The following is a 24,109-nucleotide window of genomic DNA, read 5'->3' on the forward strand; positions in this document are numbered from 1 at the left end:
GTCTCTGAGGCACTTTATAAAAGCATTGTCTTTGATACTAATGTCTAAAACACTTTTATAAAAGCGTTTTCTTTGATACCAATGTCTCTGAGACATTTTATGAAGCGCTGCCTTTGATACCAAGGTCTCTGAGACACTTTATAAAAGCATTGTCTTTGATACCAAGGTCTCTGAGACACTTTATAAAAGCATTCTCTTTCATACCAATGTCTCTGAGACACTATATAAATGCATTGTCTTTGATACTAAATTCTCTCAGACACTATATAAAAAGCATTCTCTTTGATACCAATGTCTCTGAGACACATTATAAAAGCATTCTTTTTCATACCAATGTCTCTGAGACACTTTATAAAAGCATTCTCTTTGATACCAATGTCTCTGAGACACTTTATAAAAGCATTGTCTTTGATACCATTGTCTCTGAGACACTTTATACAAGCATTCTCTTTCATACTAATGTCTCTAAGACACTTTATAAAAGCATTCTCTTTCATACCAATGTCTCTAAGACACTTTATAAAAAAATTGTCTTTGATACCATGGCCTCTGAGACACTTTATAAAAGCATCCTCTTTGATACCAATGTCTCTGATAAAACATTGTTTTTCATACCAATGTCTCTGAGACACTTTATTCAAGCACTTTCTTTGATACTAAGGTCTCTGAGACACTTTATAAAAGCATTCTTTTTCATACCAATGTCAATGAGACACTTTATAAAAGCATTCATACCACGGTCTCTGAGACATTTTATAGAAGCATTGTCTTTGATACCAAGGTCTCTGTATTTTACCGAGATCTCATTATTTTTAGATGCATACAATAATGAACATGTCAACAGAGTTTTCCAGTCTGTTACTCAGAGTTTGTGTAATTATAGATTTACTCTTGGTAAGTACCACAGAGATAGCTAATTTAGCATTTTACACTTGATAGTTTGAGTCTCCATCATGATACACTATCACTTAAGTCAATATTGCAATGTTTCAATGACATTAAACCAGTTCTACAACCATGGCCACTTTCAGTCACTCTTAGCTCCAGTGCAAAATACTGAGGGTTGTATAGTGAAGGAACATTGCACTTGCTATGTATATTTAATTTGTATTGTGTGATTGACCTTTGTCAATTATTGAGAGTTGGAGTTTGGGCTTACCTGACTAATGTGTTTTTTTTGGTAAACATATTACATAACTAATTTTTGTCTGTGATTATTATTTTAAGATTATTATTTGCAGATAAACATGTTCACTTGGAGTTGAGTTCAGGCCATTGGTTTTCTCTCAGGAATTCCTGGTATAACTGCTATTTGCCATATTCTTTAATAAACTTTTAGTAATAGACCTGATCTTGTTGAGAGCTTTGAATGTTCTAGAAATGAACTTTAGGTCCTCTTATTGTGTCCTAGGTTTTCATATTAAGGATGCATTTGGATTACCCATTCCTGTCTTAACATCTGAAGTGGAACTAGTTGTTATGTTCAGTTTTAAATTGAGAGGATACATTTAAATTATTCATTGGAATTATGAAGTGTTTATCAATACTTTTCTAACTAAGTCACTATTTTCAGATTATTGTGAATGCATTTTGGATTATATCATTGTAATACATCTTGACTTAGTATATAAACACTATTCCAGGCTATTTGTACATCAGCACATTCAAGATTGGAATTTATTTGGAAAACCACTGGAATTCATTCTGAATACTCTATACTTTTGGACTTGCGATAGAACTTTTAGGACTATTTATGATTTAATTCACAATACTGTAAGTTCTTTTCAAATTTACATTTTGTATTCTAGGGAAATAACAATTTTTTTAAAATTTTACTCAACTTGTTGGATTTCACTCTTTGTTGTTACTTAAAGACCAAAGAGTTGTAACATACTGTGACCAATTTTTCCAGTGAGTCTAGCTTGCTGTATATTGAGCATTGTACAGTAAGGGACCAAGGTTGCACTGTATAGATACACTGTATAGATATTTTGTGATTGGCAACCATGGTCTAGTTTCCAATTACTTCAGTTCCAATGTATTCTAGGTTGCTGCATGAATGAAGGAAACTTCTGACTTTCATACATGTGTATGTATCAATTATGCTGCCTAAATTGTAAACAGACAGTGAAAATGTATGGGTTAATATCATTCCTGGAACTGTGAATTTCTGGAAATTAGGTTACTGAAATGGTGGATGTCATCAAGGTTTGGCAAATATAATTCCAATGGTATTCAACTAATGATTTCTGATTGAAACTATTCATACCAAAATCATTTATTCCCTTTGAGTTCCTTGGTTTTGACTTTAGAAGCAATGACTACATTTTGAACAAATATAAGCAGGGCTTAAACTAGGGTCAGAAAAATGGGAGCAGTGACTTCTCCCTCCAGATAAAAATGTAAGAATTGAAAGAGTTGATGGAATAAGCAAGGGAGAAGCCACTTAAATGCATTTTTCTTGTGCAATATATTACGTGTTGGGATCTCAAAATTCTAATGGTTGTTGCTAGACATTTTTTTCCCAAAACACTAATATGGTGACCTGACATTTGTGATATTAACATAAAATAATTCAGATGCATACAGAGATGTAGCAATAAAGAAAGCATTGATATAATTATTAATATAGCAGAAGCTGTTATATTTTGGGTTCAGGTTGCTTGGATTTTATTATTATTCTTCCATGCTTTCCTAGTTTTCTCTCAAGATAGGTACTTGTAAAAATTATATTTTCTTTTGGAAAACTGCTATAGAATGTCACCCAACAATATTATTTTATCCCACTCTAGACCTTTCAATTAATGAAATAATTGCTGACAAGAAGCAGACTTTCTGCAAGAAAAAGGAACAATTCTTAATGGACTAGCCTTTCTAGTCAAGCCTGACAGTAAAGTTTTATTTGAACAGGTCCTCAAACAAGTCCTGGAGAACAAAGTTAGTTGTTGTTGCCTGTGTATCTCATCATTGATAATTACAGCCTGTGTATCACATCATTGATAATTACAGCCTGTGTATATCATCATTGATAATTACAGCCTATGTATTTCATCATTGATAATTACAGCCTATGTATCTCACCATTGATAATTACAGCCTGTGTATCTCATCATTGATAAGTACAGCCTGTGTATATCATCATTGATAATTACAGTCTATGTATCTAATCATTGATAATTACAGCCTGTGTATCACATCATTGATAATTACAGCCAGTGTATCATCATCATTGATAAATACAGCCTGTATATATCATCATTGATAAGTACAGCCTATGTATCTCATCATTGATAATTACAGCCTCGACTACAAATATTTTCTTCTAATGGTCTTATTATGTACTGACACCACCTTACAATATAGTTAGAAAGCACTTTTCAAAAGCAGAAAAGAACCTTACATGAGCAAACATCTGGCATCTTTTATACCATGTATATGGAAGTTAATTACTATTGTTAAATTAAAAGAAGGAGTGAAAATACATACCACTCAGCATATATGTCCTCAAAAAACTAATTTAGAATACATGTTTTATAGTAAACAATACTAAATACCTTACTAGCTACAATAAGGGAATAAGGTCGGATATACAACATGGGGAAAATAGTTGCCATATGTACAGTTCCGTGAAGCTGCCTATTTAGGTACCTTTAGTTCAACAAAATTGGGAATCCTTTATTTGCTAATCAATTGCTGGTGCTTGCAAAACACAAAGTAGTGTAGTCTGAATTTCCTCGGACCCTTGCCACCCCATTTTTGATATTTGAACACTGATGTTGGGATGTAGGGTCAGAGTCCACTCCCTATCGAAAAGTTGGAATTTGCCAACACCATTTGGTGTCTGTATAGGGTAACCACTTACTAGTCAGCCTAGCAAACTTGAATGACCTTTCATAAAGATATACCTGCATGAAATTTATAGGAATGTGATTTATTTTCTCAAAAATTGCGAGCAATTAGCATTCATCATGTCTTTAATCTGCAGATAGAAGAGACAAAAGTACATCATTGCTGAAATTTGACCTGGATCTCGCCATTTGCATTTCTAGTCAGATGACCCTACACCCCAACATCAATGTCCAAATATCAAAATTGGGGTGGCAAGGGTCAGAGGAAACTCGGACTAACAGTAGTGCAGAACATGGATTCTTTGAATTATGACGGAGGGCCAGTCATTTTCACAAAATAGTTGCCTCGATAAGGATTATCTTTTAATTAGCCGCACTGGCTTTCTTGCTTGTTTATTTAAGACTAACCTTTAGCAATTGTGCAATTTGGCCACAGCTGACCAGATTATGAAAATAGGACACATCCTGGGGGGGAAATAAGGCATGCCACAGGGAGAAACAGCACATCCTTTGCAAATTTCATGCATAATGGACCCGGAAGATCAATCAATATTTAGTGAAAATACGGTTTTAAAATGCCACCAAAAAAAGACAACAATTTTACATCCCAATCTCTCTATTTTTTTTTTCAGCCTCCCTACTTGGCTTTTGAAAAGTTGACAGGTATGCCTTATACGCCATTTTACAAAACCAAGGTAATCGTGCCAATATTATGGAATGAAAGGCAATTACACATCCATGTACAGGATATAATGGCTGGTCAAAATTCCCTCTTAACACAAGCCAGTTTCATGGTTTTAATGATTAACTGGCCTGTATTGCTGTCAAAAAAAAAGACAAATCCATCAGTTATCAACAAAGGAGACTGAAACTTCAAGCTTCCCATTGTGTGGAAAGTTATGATGTTGTTCAGCCAAAACACAAAAATAAAATAGAAAAATAGATTGATGATGATCTTATCTGATCTATAATGAGAATTTTTGCCTTTATTATTACCACGTACTCTTCATGAACATGAAAGTTATGCTGGTTATGTGCCTTGTACAACTAAACATGTGTACCTTTTCATAAATATTACCTCAGTTTGTCGGATCGATTATATAACTGAAAATAAGTAAGTTGTGAGTGCGTGATTCAACGTAAATGAAACAGTTATTAAGGACTAGCTGAAATGTTATCTGGAAGAATGCAATATGGTAGAAACAATGAATAAAGCAAAATCTGCATCTAATATGTTTGGGAATAAGTAAGGATTTAAGTTATGCTATGCATGCTTTGTACTGTGTAAGTGCTGTACATTATAGTTCAGCCTGGTCTCCCGGGGAAACTCAACCAGCCCACAAATAATTAAGTCTGTATTTGCCTTTATTAATTTAACGTTAAAGAAATCAGAAAATATGCACATACAAAATAATAACAAAATCAATCATAGTACTTTATAACACTTTAATAAGTGTTGGGTCACCGAAAATGATTATTTTTAAATGCATATGTCTTAGGACATAGAAAAAATTATTTTTTTGTGTCCCAAGATTTACAGCCATTACAGTAGTCAACAAAAAGACTTAAAAACTGTCATATTTAGACATTGGCCCACAGATAAGCTAACCCTCTTTCTTCCATCCCTTTATTTTTTCCTAAATTATTCAACTTATATGGGAGTATATACAGTAGTAATCTCTGACTCCAAGCTATAAATGTAAAAGCCCATTAAGAAATGGACAGAAAGAAAAAATAGAAATCAAACAATAATTATACATTTATGCCATGTGTGTATTTAGATTTGATTGCAAATTATGTATAGCATTAACAGATAATGGTAAAGACTTCCAAGCCATGGAACCAAAGCACTAAAAGCTTCTTTTTTTAATAATTCTTGACATTGTTTTGAAGTCTGAATATTAGTTTGAGCCTGTTTGTTTTTACACACTTTGAAAAGATTTTGGAGGTAGTAACATAACATTCCATGAACTCAATAAACAAGAACTGTGAGCCCTTATACAGTTTATTCTATCATGAATAGTCATCTAATCTGAGAATATAGAATAAATACTCAGAGGAAATATCCCATAATACATCTAGTATGATGAATGTAGCCCATTTTTGTAACCTCTTTTTGCTATGACAAGAAGACAAGAGTGAAGCATGAAAGCCGATTTTACCCTCGAGATGGTAACTATTGCTTAACTGGCTTGAAGCAGCTGTTCCGATTTTTGTGCCATTTTTCATGATATATGTGATTGTTATCTGTCTTTGTTTACATTATTGTGTTCATCATGCATTGGCTGTTCAGTTCGTATGTGTTTCTTCATCTCTTTATCTTGGAAACAAGAACAATTAGACTTTTTCTCAGCTGTCTTGCTCCACTGCTACAACTTCCTTTGTTGTTGAACAAACTGTCATCATGGGATACTCGCCAGTCAACCTGTTTATGCTATGATGGACCCTCATTAATTGCTTTAAATGACCACTCCTTGACTCTCCACACTACAGACTAAATGAACTGGGACTACATTCATCAATACTTAAATGTAAACAGAAGCGAAAAAAGAAACGTTGTTTCAAGGCTAGCAAGCATAGAACAAGAAGAATTCCAGTTATCTCCCTTATGCCCTTTCTGACTCAACAATTAAAAAAGTTGACCATTAATTTTGATAACCTAATTCAAATCCCTATTAAACTGTCAACCTTTGTGTCAACTATCCAAGAGATACTTCTGTGTATTGCATTATTCAATGCCCAATCAGTAGGACCACTGGAAAGGGGGCGCACACCAGTTATTATGTACTTTTGAGAGAGTGACGTATGTAAGGTGAAGTTGTTTGCATTTAAACATGCACAATGGAGAGAATGTTGGCATACCTCTATGCTACATTAATGTAATGTGGATGATATTTCTTTGGATATTGTACTACTGCTAACTAAAATGACTGCTCCCTTGTACTAAAACATCAGCTTGAATTAGTCTAAAGTACACTATGCATAGCAGCTATTATAAAAGGGAAAATAAATTTTGCCAGACTAGACAATACCAGCTTCTGAAAGTGCAATGAACGAATTACCAAATATATAAAATGTAAAAAAAAGTTATCAGCTCTTTTTTATACAATTTACCTTTGAAGTTCAGGAAGTGAAAATGACCAAGTGGATCTAGCACTTTTTGAAAGGTGCACATCTGGAGTAAGGCCAAGCTGTATACTCTATAACCCATATTATACACATAATCATAAACCAAAATAAAGGGAATTAAAGGTTCTTAAAATTATACCTAAGATATACAAGGTCTTTTTTACATAACCAGTATAACCTGAGTGAGGAAAGCCGGGGAAATTCTTTTTCTTTAAAATTCTAACCCTATGCAAAATGTGAAACTGTAGAGTGCCACCAAAAGCACACAGAAATAATTAACTTTATCAACAATCAGAATATCAATGTCTTTTTCCTGACAGAAACATGGCTAAAAACATCAGGTGATGAGCCCAAGTGTGCAGATCTAACACCCACCGGTTTCTTCATCAAGTCATTCCCCTGCCACTCTCACAGAGGTGGAATTGCTGTCATCACAAAGAACTCCATGATCAAACATCTTAACCACACCACAACTTTTAATTTCTACCATACATCGTTTGAACTAGTCCAAACTGTAGTCCTACATGTAAGACCTTGACGCTGATATTTATGTTTTGAGAACTAAAACAAAGCCTATACTGCCCTCCTCCTAGTAGAAAAAACAAATTGACTGAATCTCTCTTTTTGGAACAGTTTCCGAATCTCCTTGAGTATGGAAATTCAATAGATGGCAACCTGATTATTCTTGGAGATTTCAACTTTCATTTTGAATGTCCCAGAAACCCAAGCACATCAGAACTCCTAGATTCCATTAATGTTTTCAACCTCAAACAGTCATTTAACCAACCCACCCATAAACATGGTCACATTTTAGACTGGATTCTTCATAGACCTGATGATAATATTCTACGGTCCTCCCTGGTATTGCACAAACTTGCATCAGATCACCTCTGCATTATATGTCATCTTGACGTATCTGTCCCTAACCCTCCACCTTTATTTGCTGCTAAGAGAAACCTCCATATAATAAATAGAACCAAACTAATGCATGACATCCAAGCAAACCTAACAACTTGCTTACCTCCTACAGCAGAACAACTCAATAACTGCCTGCATTCATTGCGCGACAAACATGCCCCAGCCACCAAGCACAGAGTATCAATTCAAAAGTGTTCTTCATGGTATAGCAGTGTTAGGGACCAGCTTCGTACTGCTAAAAGAGACCACCATAAAGCTGAGAGCCTTTGGCTTTCCACCAGACTCACTATTCATAAGCAAATCTATTAAGCCGCTAAGAAGAATGTCACACACATAATCCCTGCAGCAAAATCAGCCCACTACAGTACTATGATCATGGAAAGTTCCAGCTGCAAAGAGCTTTTCAAGATTACTAACAAGCTAATTTCAAGGAACAAATGTACACCACTTCCAACTACCTCCTCTTCAGTTGACCTTCCAGACCTGTTTGCAAATTTCTTCCATAACAAAGTACAAACCATTAGAGATAAGCTTGACAACACAATTTCAAATGACTCGTCATCACCATACAGTTGGGATACAGAATTTCAGTGGCAACCATTAGCAGCATTTGAACCTGTCTCTATGGATTTAGTACGTACAATCCTAATGAAAACTGCACCAAAGTCATGTGAACTTGATCTAATTCCAACATCACTGCTGCTTGAGTGCTTAGAGCCAGTATTGCCTTCACTAACTGATGTTATTAATACACCTCTCTCATCCGGGGAATTCCCGTCATTTTTCAAAACTGCCATTGTAAAGCCTCTGCTGAAGTAACCAATACTCAACCATAATGATTTAAAGAACTACCGCCCAGTTTCTAATCTCCCATTCATATCAAAAATTTTAGAAAAATCTGTTCTATCCCAAATTGTATCTCACCTGAATTCAAACAGTCTTTTTAGCAATGTACAATCTGCAAATCGCCCTTGCCACAATACTGAAACTACTCTTCTAAAAGTAGTTAATGACATTCTCTCTGCTTTCGATAGCGGAAAGATTACAGTCCTCAACCTCCTTGATTTGTCTGCAGCATTTAACACAATAGACCATGATATATTACTTCACCATCTCCAGCATGTATTTGGCATTCATGATACAGCCTTACTGTGGTTCAAGTCCTACTTGGTCAACAGGACACAAATTGTGTCTGCAAATGGAATACACTCCAGCCCAGTTGATCTATGTTGTGGTGTTCCACAGCGGTCTGTTCTTGGACCTGTTCTCTTCATCCTAACACTCAGCCACTCTAAAGTGTCATAGATCATCATCCAGTGTCTCACCAATTGTACACTGATGACACCCAAATATACAAATCCATCCACCCAACTGAATTGATGCTACCATCCAAGGTGTAGAGAGGTGCATTTCTGATGTGAAATCATGGATGACATGTAACAAGCTGCAGATGAATAATGATAAAATTGAGACCATTCTGATCACAACACAAAGACCTTCTCACCCGGCTGTACTTTTTCCATCGTATACTCTGGAAAAGGATGGAATACGATGGAAAAACATGGAAAACCCTGGAAAATGATGGAAAAATGAAATATTCTGCAGAATTTAGCATGGAAACCCTGGACATTGTGCATGGAAAATGCTGGACATGCCTGGAAAATGCTGGACATTTTGGACTTTGAAATTTTTCAGCATGGAAAACCCTGGAAAACGATGGACATTTTGGACTTTGATTTTTTTCAGCATGGAAAACCCTGGAAAATGATGGACATTTTGGACTCTGAATTTTTTTCAGCATGGAAAACCCTGGAAAAGCATGGACAGTTTAGACTTAGAATTTTTTGGATAAATTTCAGCATGGAAAACCCTGGAAAAGGATGGACAGTTTGGACTTAGAATTTTTGGGATAAATTTCAGCATGGAAAACCCTGGAAAAGAACTTAGTCAATTTTCAAGATTGGTACAAAGAATTATTTTGAATTACCTAAAGAAAGAGCAATCATGACTAAACTGCGCTGTAACACAGATTTTTGAACTTGAAACTAAACTATTATTTCAAACCTATGATAAATATATACTGAGAAATAGAGGACACAAGTCAAATAAACAAACTAAACCATACACACACACACACACACACACTTGACCCCTGCTTTAAAAAAACAAACTACAAGTGTTGAAGTAGTACATCATTTATTGTATGTACCACATATGTAATTAAATGTTCATTATCAAAAGAACATCACTATACAAAAATGTTGGTGTAACACAAACTATTCATGTATGAAAAGATATCCTGAAAAATTAGTTAAATCCTGACCAGAAAATATCTGGTGCATATAAAATCATAAATATGTCCAAATCTGTTCACCACTTGTGCTTGACACTACAGTGTATAAGTATGAAATTCTGCTGTGCAATGGTGAGAGCCATTTTAGTCCTTTTCATGATGATTGGGGAGAACAGTACCATAAATGGCATTTCCAATTTCAACAACAATAATAGGTTCTCGAAGACACTTGATCCTATTTTTGATGATGAAAGGAAGTCTTCTTTCTTGTCAGAGCCAACTTCATTCCAAACAGATGTTTGCTCATAATTATTAGTTATGTACACCTGTACAGCCCCCAGTTTCACACATTTCTTCTTTATCGGAGTACAATTTTTTGCAGATCCCACAATAAAAATTGTATTTGAGATACTCCTTACTGAATTCACATTTTTCCTTCAAATCTTTGACAATTGTCAATCCTGTGTTTGCTGAAGGAAGATGCAACTGAATTAAGTCCAAAAAGTCACATATTTAGCATCTGACAAATTATGTCTTGTTGGCAAAGCCCCAAGGACAATAACATGTTCAGACTTTGTGATTTCACTACAATATATATCTTGTTATGGGGCTATGACATAAAGTGGGGGATCTGTGACATGAGATGGGTAAGACTGAGTTGCTTCATTCACCTGATGATACTGTTCATTGTCTGAACTTGATTAAAACTCTATACTTTCTTCTGAGTCAGATGAAAAACTCATGTCACTGTCACCATATCTAGTTGGTTCATCTGTTGATATTCTCATTATATTTGAAGATTAGTATTACGTACAGTCACCAATTTCATAATATCCAAGACCAACAGAACTGGATTCACCTAGATCAACAACACTGTAATGAGAAATACAAATTTTAGTGAACATGTATAATTCATATTAAAATCTTAACATTCAAACATTATTGTTTTGTTGTGGGAATTGAATATGTACAGTTAATATTACACTGTTACAGTAGTTTAGTTTGACAAATCCAATGTTAATGGATGCATCATTTAAACATGGGTAATGCAAACATGATACACAATGAATGCATGTAAATGACAAGTAATTGATACACGATAATATACTCAATCATACAAAGTACATGTGATACAACATACACTTCATAAATGTATGTGACGTTTTCAGAAAAACAACTCAAGTTTCATAACATTTTAGGGCATTATAAGAAAAATGAAAGTAAAAATTATATTTAACATTTTAAATAATTAAAAACTTAAGTATGACAATGCATAACAATAAATTATTATATCTTGTTCTGCAAGAATCAATACTGATCAGATATTTCCTGGAATTTCTGTAATTGGCTGATTTGGTTAAATATGGTGTACATTGTGCATATATTGTGTATGGTGTGTTGGATAACCCATACAGAGTGAACGTTCTGTTCAAACACGTACACTGAATATTCTGTCTGTAAGTACTGAATGATTTCACCATATACTCAGAATTTGTTGAACTCTGAAAATTCCACTTAGTGTTGTATAGTGAAATTTGTTTATTCCTTAAATTATTGATATGATAATGAAACTGTGTTTAAGATATGAGCCATGTTAAGCTGTGAATGTACTAGGTAAGAACAAATGTATAAAGAATAATGCTTATCTTCACACAAATAAACATTGTTGTGGGAGACAGCTGCAGACATTATTTAAAATGTAAAAAAACTCTCTATTACTCCTGGAATTACCATTGTTTTCTCTTCCTCCAGTACATGGTGCTTTTAGGAATGGACTTTGTGGAATTAACTTCAAACTGCTTATATATTTTGTCCTGAACACCAGTACCTGTAATACACAAACAGCATTAAAACGTTTACAGACTGTACAGTCAGACTGATTAAAACATTAACATATCGTTCAAAAATCATCTTCATGGTAAAACTTGTGTACATTTTAATCTTGCTAAGATTAATGTGAAATTTTTCAAAATTTCTTTTTCCAGGACTTAAGTTACTTAAGTTATGATTTTACTTATATATGTAGCAGTCTGAAAATTTAGCAGTAACCTAAAGACCTTTTTGGACTAGATCTACAAATACTCAAGAAATTCACAACTTTATCATAATACCAGAGCAGTCCCTGTTTGGGCTTACATGTATCACTGGAGTTAACATTTCCAAGACTGACAATTACAAGGTTATGGCTGTTAAAATAAAATTCCACAAATTAGGTTGCTTTGAAAGTTATATATACATATATATTGAAAAACAAAAATACCTACTCTAATTTTAAAACTGGTGCAAAAGGAAACTTGTTTTTGACCTTGTATATCTTTTTACATTTATTGAAATATTTGCTTACAATTTAATTACTAGTCATACATATATTGTGTTGGGCGGTTAATCATATAGTCAGTTTATACTTGGGCAAACGAGATAAAGTCGAGACTCCGTTTATCTCATACTCACCTATAATATTTGGGTGTCCAATTTGTGTTGTCTTTCCATTTGTGTTCCACACCTCGACACGATATTGCCTCTTGGTCGTAAACTTTGTCTTCTAAAACCACTTTACTGTAAACCAATCATTCCCCAACATATCCAAATCACGGCGTTGGTATCCGATGTATAGATATTAACTCTTTAGATAAATCATAAATCAAAAGAAAACAAAATGTCTGATTTTTCTGTCAAGTATTCGCCTTCGCGTATCGGAGTCACGTTTTTGTCACGCAGAAATAGCCGAGGTTGTTCCGTATGATGATGGCTGATGAAGCTGACTATGATGGGATATAACATTAAGAACTTATTTTTTTTTAACCAATTACTACATTGAAAAAGCCGGCATATTTCGATTTCATGCGTTAGAACCAAATTTTCTGTAAAAAGAAAAAAACAAAAAAAAAAAAAAACCGTTTCTGTAAATTTTGGTTCCAAATTTGGCACCGAAAAACTCTTTGGATAACCAGTCTAGAATTTGGGCGCAATTTTCGATTGGAGTGTCATTGAAATTGTAAAATATAAAATATCCCAGGATTTTAAGATGACCACTGAACCAGAAATATCACTGGTTATATGGGTGTATGATCGTCCCATTCAGGGAGGCATAATCTGTATGGCTGATGTACGCTCGCCACGAAAAGAAATGAAGGAATATCGCACGGGAGAGAAAGTGATGGCGGTTTGTCGTGGTTTCAAGGGATACCATGAGTGTATTATTGCGAAAATAGCAGGTAAGTCATTACTCAGTCCAACTGTAGCAAAAATATTTGCACGGCCGCCAAGTACCTTAGCTGCGAAAGACTTCGCGTGACGTAAATTTACGGAAAGTTATTACGAAATATATCCTATGGAACAATTTCTTTTTTTCATGCTGTTTGAAGACTGATAAATTAAACGTCAAACTTGTAAGGATATTGAAAGGTATGTGTTATGTTTTAAGCTTTGTTTACATAATTGGCAACATTTTTTACTTATCCTAATGCACAATGACCAGTCATCTCGTGTCTGTCGTTCAAAAAAGTTGGTACGTGCCGGCCTTGCGAATATACATTTACAAATTGTAAATTTCACTTTAAATTTTATTGACCCTTGATATTATTAATGATCTGACTGGTATTTGTATTTTTTACATTTTCGTTATTATTTTCCAGACAGTGTGCTATTTGTAGCAATAAGTTATATTTGTTTTAATTAATTTTAGACTGTGACTCGGAAATATACCGGTAGATCTCTTTTCCAATTAATCTTCAATTCAGATTATGGCTTGTTTCTGTCTATCCAATTTATATTCAGCCATTTCAGTAATATTTAATAGTAACTTATTGTATAATTAATAAGAATGTACAGTTGTAAACTGTTGGAAATGATTATCATTTTTCCTCACCAAAAATACTTGTTTAGTTTGTGTCCTTTAATTTCAGAAAAAAAGTGGCAAGGCACAGTTATGTAAACAAGTTGATGGCGACAGCTTCATTGAAATTCTTTGATCTTTTAATTTGAATTAAGCAAGCGAGAGGTAATACCACATTTGTTTCAAATTCAAATGTCTAGAACATTAGCTGTAACCTGGAGTTGTGTATGTAGATAAGTAAATATATCAGAAACTTAGTGCATATGAATCATCATGGTGAAAATTTGGATTAAATTTTTTTTCACACCCAGCATGAGGCAGAAATATGTCAAATTTTGGATTTTAACAAAGCTGCTAAATAAATATTCAGAATGCTGTACAGCTCTGGTGAATATATTGGGAAGACACTAACTGGGGCAAGAGCCAATAATAAGTACACACAAGGCCACCTCTCCAAGAACAGTCCAGAATTCAAATAATTTATAGTATATTTTAAATTATTAACCATGCGTTTTAAACTTTGTTAACCTATGACAAAATATATGCCAAATTGTAACAAAATTTTTTTATGAACTAAGGCTGGAACATTATTATGAAATTAAAACGTATACACAACTACTACTTGAAACATTATAGTGTAGACAGGCAATATTCAAATGGACAATGTAAATCTACTTTCAGTTTAAATGGTATAATCACAACTGCATGTATATATGGTAGCCAGTTTGTGTGTGCGTGATTCAGATGTTTAGTAACGTAGCTTTAACAAATGTTTAGTCACATCGCTACAATGTCTGCAGTGTGGCAATTTATAGTGATGTCTAGCACTGGGATATCATGCCACAGACATGTAGCATAATGTCTCCCACCCATTCACATTATCTTGACACCAGGTTGACCAGTCCTAACACTAACCTCTTAACCGTTTACCTTATAGAGCATAATTACAAAGTGCAGCATGCTATAAATAGAGCACCTGTTACCTATTCGACTCCATACGCATAGGCCTGCCTGTTAACTGTTAAGCAATGTAGTGTATTTTATGTTAAACAGCAATTGTAACCGTTTTACATTTTTGGTACACATCTGTTATGTGTGGAAAAATTTAAGATTAAAAGTCTGATTGTTATAGCTGCGTAATTATTTTTCACTGAAGAATTTTTTACGTGCTTTAAAATCTTGAGAGGACTCATTCACCGTCATGTCAGGGAGGCCGCGTGACCAATCGTAGCTGCCATTTCTCATACTTCAAATTTACAATTTGTCGTCTGCATCTACATCACTAAGTCATCTGAATTTGATAATTTATGAAAACTAATTGCTGCCTGCATCAATATCAGAGCCTTTACCTAAGTTATTGAATCTTTCGTAGTTCTGATTCTAATCGTGAAAACTTCGTAAGTATTGAATGAAATCCGCGACCTCCATTTTGGAGAGTGGAGATTATGACCCAGTTACTTTAAATAGCAGATATCGACCAGGGCATAAACAGTGACCACGTGATCTGATGTAATTGTCATTCACAGAAATGAATGTAGTATCTAAATGGGGGTTTTCCCCGAAGGTGGCGCTATGAAAACCGGCTTAAAATGGCTGATGTTTACAGTAGGCGTCAAAAGGCGCTTCCATGTGAATGGAGTAGAGGCGTCAAAAGATGCTTGCATGAGGTAAAGGGTTAATGCTGAGAACTAGACGAGGCAGCTAATAGTACCATTTTTTAAATAAGTCTTTGGTATGACTCGGTTAAGGGTTCAAACCTGTGACCTCTCACACCCGTAGCAGGCGCTCTAACCACTTAGACTTTGGCCACAGGAGCAGTTAGCTAGCCAGTTTAATTTGTGATGGAAACCACAGGTTTTTAAGCCTATCAAGTTAGTCATCAAGCCAAGTGCCTCATTACAATTACCAACCTCAGGGATTGTAAAAGTACTGTAATTGCATGAAATGTTTCAGGCATAACTCTCATTCTCTCACTCCCCTCTCTCTCTCTCTCTGTGCCTCTGTCTCTGTCTGTCTGTCTGTCTCTCTCTCTCTCTCTCTCTCTCTCTATATATATATATATTTTTTTTTTTGGGATTGAAATAAATTTGAAATCTTGCTTGATTCGATTCATTAATATACAATGATTTGTATTTCAGAAATCATGAAGGAGAAGTATAACATTGGGGAGGTGATGGTGAGACAGAAGCTTTGCGATTTGGTTAAACCATCAAGAGTACCATCACTTCCACAGACTCCAGTGGTGACAACAGAAAAATAAGAAATGTGGTGAATGAACTATGAAACAACACGTGTAAAAAGAAATAATTTTTTTAATTAAAATTGAGATAGAAATTAACGTGAATTTCTGTTATTTTGTTGTTAAGATTGCTTCAGAATAAATTCAAACTATAACTAGAGTAAGAGAACATATTTTTAGAAACTCGGATGATGTTAAGGAGCCAGTAATCTGGATTTTATGACACCAGTAGAAGTGTAGCAACATTTATGACAACTTAAGCCATGTTGTCTACTGAATACTAGTGCACAACCTATTAAGCTACCAGTGACAAGTATAGTTTTTAATTTTTGTTTCGTTGTTTAAAAGTTACTAAACATCACAGTCAATACAATGAGTTGGTTGGGGTAATTTGGATCATGTTCTTCTTGAAATTATCATCAAATAAAAGTTGCATCACTGTTAAAAATCTTGTTTTCATAAAATATTTCAACAATTTTCAGCTAAATTTTAGTGTTGTCCAGGGTTTTCCAGCCTACCCTGGATAAAGACTGGAATATTAGTCCAAATGCTCCAGCATTTTCCATGCTAGAATTGTCCAGGGTTTTCCATCGTTTTCCATGCTAGAATTGTCCAGCGTTTTCCAGCCTACCCTGGACATAGGCTGGAATATTAGTCCAAATACTCCAGCGTTTTCCATGCTAGAATTGTCCAGGGTTTTCCAGCCTACCCTGGACAGAGGCTGGAATATTAGTCCAAATACTCCAGCGTTTTCCATGCTAGAATTTTCCAGCGTTTTCCATGCTAGAATTGTCCAGGATTTTCCAGCCTACCCTGGACAGAGGCTGGAATATTAGTCCAAATACTCCAGCATTTTCCATGCTAGAATTTTCCAGCGTTTTCCATGCTAGAATTGTCCAGGGTTTTCCAGCCTACCCTGGACAGAGGCTGGAATATTAGTCCAAATACTCCAGCGTTTTCCATGCTAGAATTTTCCAGCGTTTTCCATGCTAGAATTGTCCAGGGTTTTCCAGCCTACCCTGGACATAGCCTGGAATAATAGTCCAAATACTCCAGCGTTTTCCATGCTAGAATTGTCCAGCGTTTTCCATGCAAGAATTGTTCAGGGTTTTCCAGCCTACCCTGGACAGAGGCTGGAATATTAGTCCAAATACTCCAGCGTTTTCCATGCTAGAATTTTCCAGCGTTTTCCATCGTTTTTCATGGAATATGATGGACATTCTACAGCCGGGTATTCACATCCTTTATCTCAAACAATAAATATCAGCAACACCAACATTAAACTCACAGTCAGTATGAAACCTAGGTGTTACTCTGGACAGTACTCTCACATTGCACCAACATGTCATGAACATATGCAAGGCTGCATATCTTGAGCTGAGACATATCAGCTCCATTCACAAATATATTTCAGTTAATGCACTAAAACACTTGTGTGTTCATTAGTACTTTCAAGACTGGACTATTGTAACACAATTCTGTCTGGTTCATCTCAATACGTACTCCAGAAACTTCAAAAAGTTCAAAACACAGCTGCTCTGAGATCATACTTAGAGTACCACAATCACAGCACACCTCCCCACTGCTCTGTACCCTAAACTGGCTATCCATTCGATCCAGAATCAAGCACAAAATTTGTTCTCTGTGCTATGTTTCACTGACAGACTCCAGTCCAACATACCTATCCGACTTCTCCCATGTGTACACACCAGCAAGATACTTACGATCCTCTTCTGACAATTGTATACTCATTATTCCCACTATGAAAATGAATACATATAGACAACATTCTTTTGCACACCAGGGCCCAGCAATGTGGGATGAATTACCCACTGAACTTAGACACAAAGACACAGTGATCCCATGCAAGAGTGCTCTTAAAACTCACCTATTTCGACTGTAAGAACAAACTTAAAGACCTAATAATGTTTCATACCTTAAATATTTTCAGCATGTTTTTTAAGTTTTCTAATTTCATGGTGTTTTTTTTAAAATCATATAATTATAAATTTATATATATATATATATATATATATATATTTATGTTATAGGTGTTGTCTAATGTAAATCACTTAAGAGCTTCTGAAGATGAGGCGCTATACAAAGTCCTCATTATTATTATTATTATTATTATTATTATTATTATTATCTGGAAATGAGTATTCTCTGATATATTTATAATGTTGCTGGGCAACATGGTCTTAAAAACTTTTATACAATTCTAGAAGTATGGAGACAGATCGTTAATTTCCTGGGTCAACTTTCACACCACTCTTATAGATATGACACACTGTTGCTACCTTCATAAAGTCTGGAAAACCATTTGTATTAATTCTCAAGATGACAAAATAACTGTTTCTGACATTTTGTGAACAGAATTTGAGTTTCAAGATTTTGGGTTCATTCCTTCTAATCCTGCAAATTTAGATGTGTAGAGTGTAGTCAGAAGGTCATATATTTCTCAGTAGCATTTCACATAAAGAAGATTGCACAGCAGGCTCTACATTTTCCAAGGTCTAGAGATTTGGCATATCTTGATTTGTATGTGATACAACAACTGAAAGCAACATCATTTGACAAAGTAATGGTCATACTGTCATATTCTAATTTGAATTGTGCATGTACATTTACTTTTCAAGTCCAGCCCATTTAGACATTTGCAAAGTTGTGTGCTCCATTTACTCTCCTGTATGATTTGAAATTTTCATATCAATGTCAATGAAAAGCTTGGCCGTTTCTCAAACTCTGACTCCCCCCTCGCCCATCATTCTTTTGATAATATTTGTCCCCCAGCTGTTTTACCTCATTTCACATGCTAACCACTTAGGTTCTTATACTGTTTGATCCTACTATAATTGGTGCATGCATATCCATTACATCAACAAATCATTTGTACCATAGGAATAAACCTTTATAAACATTATGTACAGTGCCAATTATTTTTAAAGGCACACTGTCTAGCTAAGACAGTTATTTTTTTCATTTAAATTTTGATAACATGGTATTAAATTTCAAATTTTTGACCATTCTTAGCCCTTTTAAGCACAGGCTTTGTCACATAGACTTAATAATGGTCACTAAGTGCATGCACTGGAACATGTTTCTCTGATACATTGTCTGGTCAGTTTGCATAAATATGACCAGTCAGGGTTGAAGTTTTTTCAATCACTCTTGTCGGTTGATTTTTAATTTGTGTCAAATAATTAGTTTCTGTTAAAACCAGCCATCTCTTGGGAATAAATTCAAGGTAATCAATGTCGAAGTCACCTCATCTGAATCTTTGGAGATCTTCAAATCAATGAAATAAGTCCAGGCTGGAAATTTTGCTAACCTATGTATAGTTTTTTTTTCAACACAAGTAGAAAATAATATCTCTCAACATTCACTTAAATGCAACTGAGATAATCATCTTATGCCTTAATTCAGTACAATGACAGACTAATGGCAATCTCTGTCATTTTATAAATTTCCTCCCATTTCCAAAAGGATCTATTCTATTCACAAAATTACTGTGACTCTGTTATAATGATCGTGCAGTGTTTAAACAAGTAGAGCTTTGGACCTTTCTCCAATGTCACCATTACTACACATCTCTGAATGCAGACCAAAATCTATTACTGTATTATAGTGGCCTAGTGGTTAGAGCAGCCGCCCTGGATGCGGGAGGTCATGGGTTCAAACCCCAGCCAAGTCATATCAAAGACTTCTAAAAATGATACTAACAGCTGCCTCATTAAGCGCTGAGCATTAAGAGGTTAGTACTAGGACTGGTTGTCCTGGTGTCAGGATAATGTGACTGGGTGGGACACCATGCTACATGTCTGCGGCATAATGCCCTAGTGCTAGACGTCATTTTAAACTGCCACACTGCAGAAATCATAGCAATACAACTGGAAAATTGTTAAAGCTACTTTAAAAATCTAAATCACATGCACACATTACTGTTATCATCAAGATGGTATTAAATTGTGTAAATTATCATATACAACTACTTACAAATTGAGCCCAACTGCAACTTACACAGTTCTGCTGTTGCATTATGCTCCTGCAGATCTAGGTCTATGCAGCTTGACAGAAATAATCAGTAGAACAGAAAACACAGTGTCTGATCTGCTGGTTCATTATGTGATTGCAGATCAAGGTCTATGTTGTATGGAAAATAGCACAAAAGTAAACGCTGACAGGATTAATCTATTAATGATTACTTAACCAAAACAAAAGAGAGCAAACTTGGAAAATAACATTTTAAATTTTAAGTTGAATGAAATTTGCCAACAAATGGTTACCCTTGACAACATCCTTGGGTTGATAGTTGACAACATGATTTGCAGTGGAATGAACATATTCAAGTCATGTCGTAAAATCAATCCAGGCCATATCTATCAACTAAACATAGGTTAATATATCACAAATGATATATACAACCATACCTAGACTACTGTAATGTTGTCTCAGAGAAACACCATTGATAAGAATATTTACAAATTGTTTTGCTGGCAAAAAGAGCTTGCATACTCATCTTAGATAATGCTGAAAGCATTCCAAATGAAATGAATGATATTAAAATGTTAACAGTAAGTGAATTAATATTTTTGAGAAAGGCTAGACTTATGCTTAATGTTTCAAACACAATATGGCCCTATTATGTATAAATGAACTATTTCATGCTAGAAACAATATGGTCCCATTATGTATAAATGAACTTTTTCATGCTAGAAAACAAGGCAACACCTCCAATTTAAGATTAATTTCAGCTAACCACCCTTCCATTGCAAATCCAAATAAAGAAAAGTTTTCAATATTCAGGATCACCAATTGGGAAAAGAATCCCAAAGGAAATTAGAGCAAGTACAAATATAAATACATTTATTTATAATCTAATTCAATCAATGAAATCTGGAACCTATTTGATTTGACAAATACAACTTAAGAATAAATTCACTAACCTTCCACTTTGTTGTCTCACAACTTTTGTACTGTATTTACATAATGTACCTAGTTGGACTGTATATACATAATGTACCTAGCTGGACTGTATGTACATAATGTACCTAGCTGGACTGTATATACATAACGTACCTAGCTGGACTGTATATACATAATGTACCTAGCTGGACTGTATATACATAATGTACCTAGCTGGACTGTATATACATAATGTACCTAGTTGTATTGTATATACATAATGTACCTAGCTGGACTGTATATACATAATGTACCTAGCTGGAGCATGTTCCTTTGAATTTTCTGTTTATTTATGTCCATATACAAATATAGCTTATTATCGTGTGTGACTATGTACATGTACTTTGAATGTAAATATGCATATAATAGAAAGCCAAATTAGGAAGATTAGTTCTATGCAACAAAATGTGTCACCCTCTTTAAATAAAGCCATTATTATTATGATGATGATGATTATTATTATTAATATTATTATCGAGGTCATGTGTAAGTTTCTTCTGACAACTGTCAAATCACCTTCCAGGTCATGTGTAATTTTCTATTAAATCACTATCTAGGTCATATGTAGTTTTCTCTCTAATCCTTTAATCCAGGTCTTGTATAATTTTCTATCAAACCACTATCCAGGTTATGTGCAATTTTCTATCAAACCACTATCCAGGTCATATGTAATTTTTTATCGAATCACTATCCAGGTCATGTGTAATCTTCTATCAAATCAATATCTAGGTCATGTGTAATTTTCTTTCGAATCACTATCCAGGTCACGTGCAATTTTCTATCAAATCACTATCTAGGTCATATGTAGTTTTCTCTCTAATCTCTTAATCCAGGTCTTGTATAATTTTCTATCAAACCACTATCCAGGTTATGTGCAATTTTCTATCAAATCACTATCCAGGCCATATGTAATTTTGTATCGAATCACTATCCAGGTCATGTGTAATCTTCTATCAAATCACTATCTAGGTCATGTGTAATTTTCTATTGAATCACTATCCAGGTCACGTGTAATTTTCTATCAAATCACTATCCATGTCACATGTAATTTCCTATCAAATGACTATCTAGGTCATGTGTTCTTTTCTGTCAAATCACAATACAGGCCATGTGTAATTTTCTTTAGACAACTATCAAATCACTTTCCAAGTCATGTGTAATTTTCTATAAAATCACTATCCAGGTCAAGTGTAAATTTCTATCAAATCACTATCTAGATCATGTGTAATTTTCTTCTGACAATAAGAAAAATCACTATCCAGGTCAAGTGTAATTTTTTGTCATATCACTATCTAGGTCATGTGTAATTTTCTATCAAATCACTATCCAGGTCATACATAATTTTCTATCAAATCACTATCCAGGCGATATGTAATTTTCTATCAAATCACTATCCAGGTCACATGTAATTTCTATCAAATCATGATCCAGGTTGTTAAGTGTTAAATTCTGAACTGTACTGAACCTTAAAGTTGAATGCACTGAGCATTAAAATTGTATCACATTTAAGCCAGAAAAGTCTTTGTGAAGGGTCACTTCGACCTTTCTTCTTTTCTCCCTCCCCCTTTGTCAGTGGTAAAACTTGAAAGGCTAGCATTTATGACTCAGTGAAATTGAGCAGGGCATTGCAATGCTGTCCTGAGAAAGTAACACTTGAGTTTACCAACCATAACCACTTGATAGGAACCCATGTCAAATTATCATTTTCAAAGGGAAATTGATATGCACCATAAGCTAAGATCTGATGAAAGAAATGATTATCTTGGGAAAAATTTAGGAACCACTGCATATGATTGGGCAGAGTAAATTAAGGCATACACTTTGAAAGTAATGTGATTTTAAAGTGGCGACCTTGGTTGAAATTCTTTAGTCTGAAATCCTGAAAGAAGAGTAGTTCCACTTCAAGGAAGCCTAAAAAGAATAGTACTTTCCTCGTTAAACAAGAAAAGGGGACCAGGTGGCTGTCTTGAAAGAAAAGTCATGGTTTAGATCTAGGATGCACATTTTCTAAAAGAGAACAGCATTAAGGTACGCAATTTTAATTTTTCACATAATTTTCTATTTTTTATTGTTTCTTTTATGCAAATGTGTTTGATACAACTAGGATCCATATTATTGATCATTTACTCAATTTCATGGAAATCTGTTAATGCCAGAGTTGTTATGCAATTTATCTCTTTAATTTTACAGTTACTAGTTCACTGATAGTATGGGCAATAGCATGCTATCCAAGTTTTCATATGTGCAGGATTTCATAGGGTTATATGAAATAATGTTCTTGTCTGTTAGGATGATACTGATTATCTAGAGTTAACAAACATTGCATGTTTATATCTGATTTTGTAATGTTTAAATAATCTTGTAGGTAAGGGATTGCTGTGAGCTAGAATTTTGTGAATTTTATGCAATATTAATCAAGCATGTGGTAGCATGGGTAAAGAGATACGGTAACATTAGATATACCACTAATGTCTTAATTATGGCCTGTCTCTGTAAAGTGAGGGTGATGTTCTATTGGATTAGTTCAGAATTTATGCATTGTGGATAGCTAGTATGCTTCTGAGTAATGTAAATAAGGGAATTTATGTATGTGTAGAAAGTGGTGCATATAGAGATTTAGGGGAGAGATAGGACAGTCAGAAGATGGAAGTCCAAAAAAAGGAGTGATGAGTTCAGAATAAACGACTAGGAAGTCCAGGAAGGGAGTGAAGAGTAGAGAATAAGAAGGCTCGAGAAAACAGGAAGATGATACACAGTCAAGGGAGGAAGGTGATGCAATCAGTCGTGGACATTGCGCTCTTTTCACCACTCGTTATTATGATGAAATAAATCCAAAATCAGACACTGCTATTAAATTCTGTTGACATAATTTAGATTGAATT

At 34.6% G+C, this 24,109-nt stretch overlaps 1 protein-coding gene and 2 long non-coding RNA genes across 10 annotated transcripts in view; 1 reads left to right on the forward strand and 2 right to left on the reverse strand.

Annotated features, from left to right (window-relative positions):
* The window catches only part of LOC149786272 (suppressor of lurcher protein 1-like), a 533,176-nt gene that overhangs the window by 198,438 nt on the left and 310,629 nt on the right, over positions 1-24,109 (reverse strand). The gene's annotated exons all lie outside the window — the stretch shown is intronic.
* On the reverse strand, positions 10,075-12,832 carry LOC149786273 (uncharacterized). Its single transcript, XR_016424905.1, has 3 exons — positions 12,640-12,832; positions 11,920-12,016; positions 10,075-11,061 (listed from the first exon to the last, which is right to left on the reverse strand). It is a non-coding gene; the product is annotated as an uncharacterized LOC149786273 (long non-coding RNA).
* On the forward strand, positions 12,979-16,359 carry LOC149786274 (uncharacterized). Its single transcript, XR_016424904.1, has 3 exons — positions 12,979-13,403; positions 14,094-14,188; positions 16,162-16,359. It is a non-coding gene; the product is annotated as an uncharacterized LOC149786274 (long non-coding RNA).

The sequence above is a fragment of the Sinohyriopsis cumingii genome, chromosome 12 (genome assembly GCF_028554795.1).
Source record: "Sinohyriopsis cumingii isolate HCF-2022 chromosome 12, ASM2855479v2, whole genome shotgun sequence".
NCBI lineage: Eukaryota > Metazoa > Mollusca > Bivalvia > Unionida > Unionidae > Sinohyriopsis > Sinohyriopsis cumingii.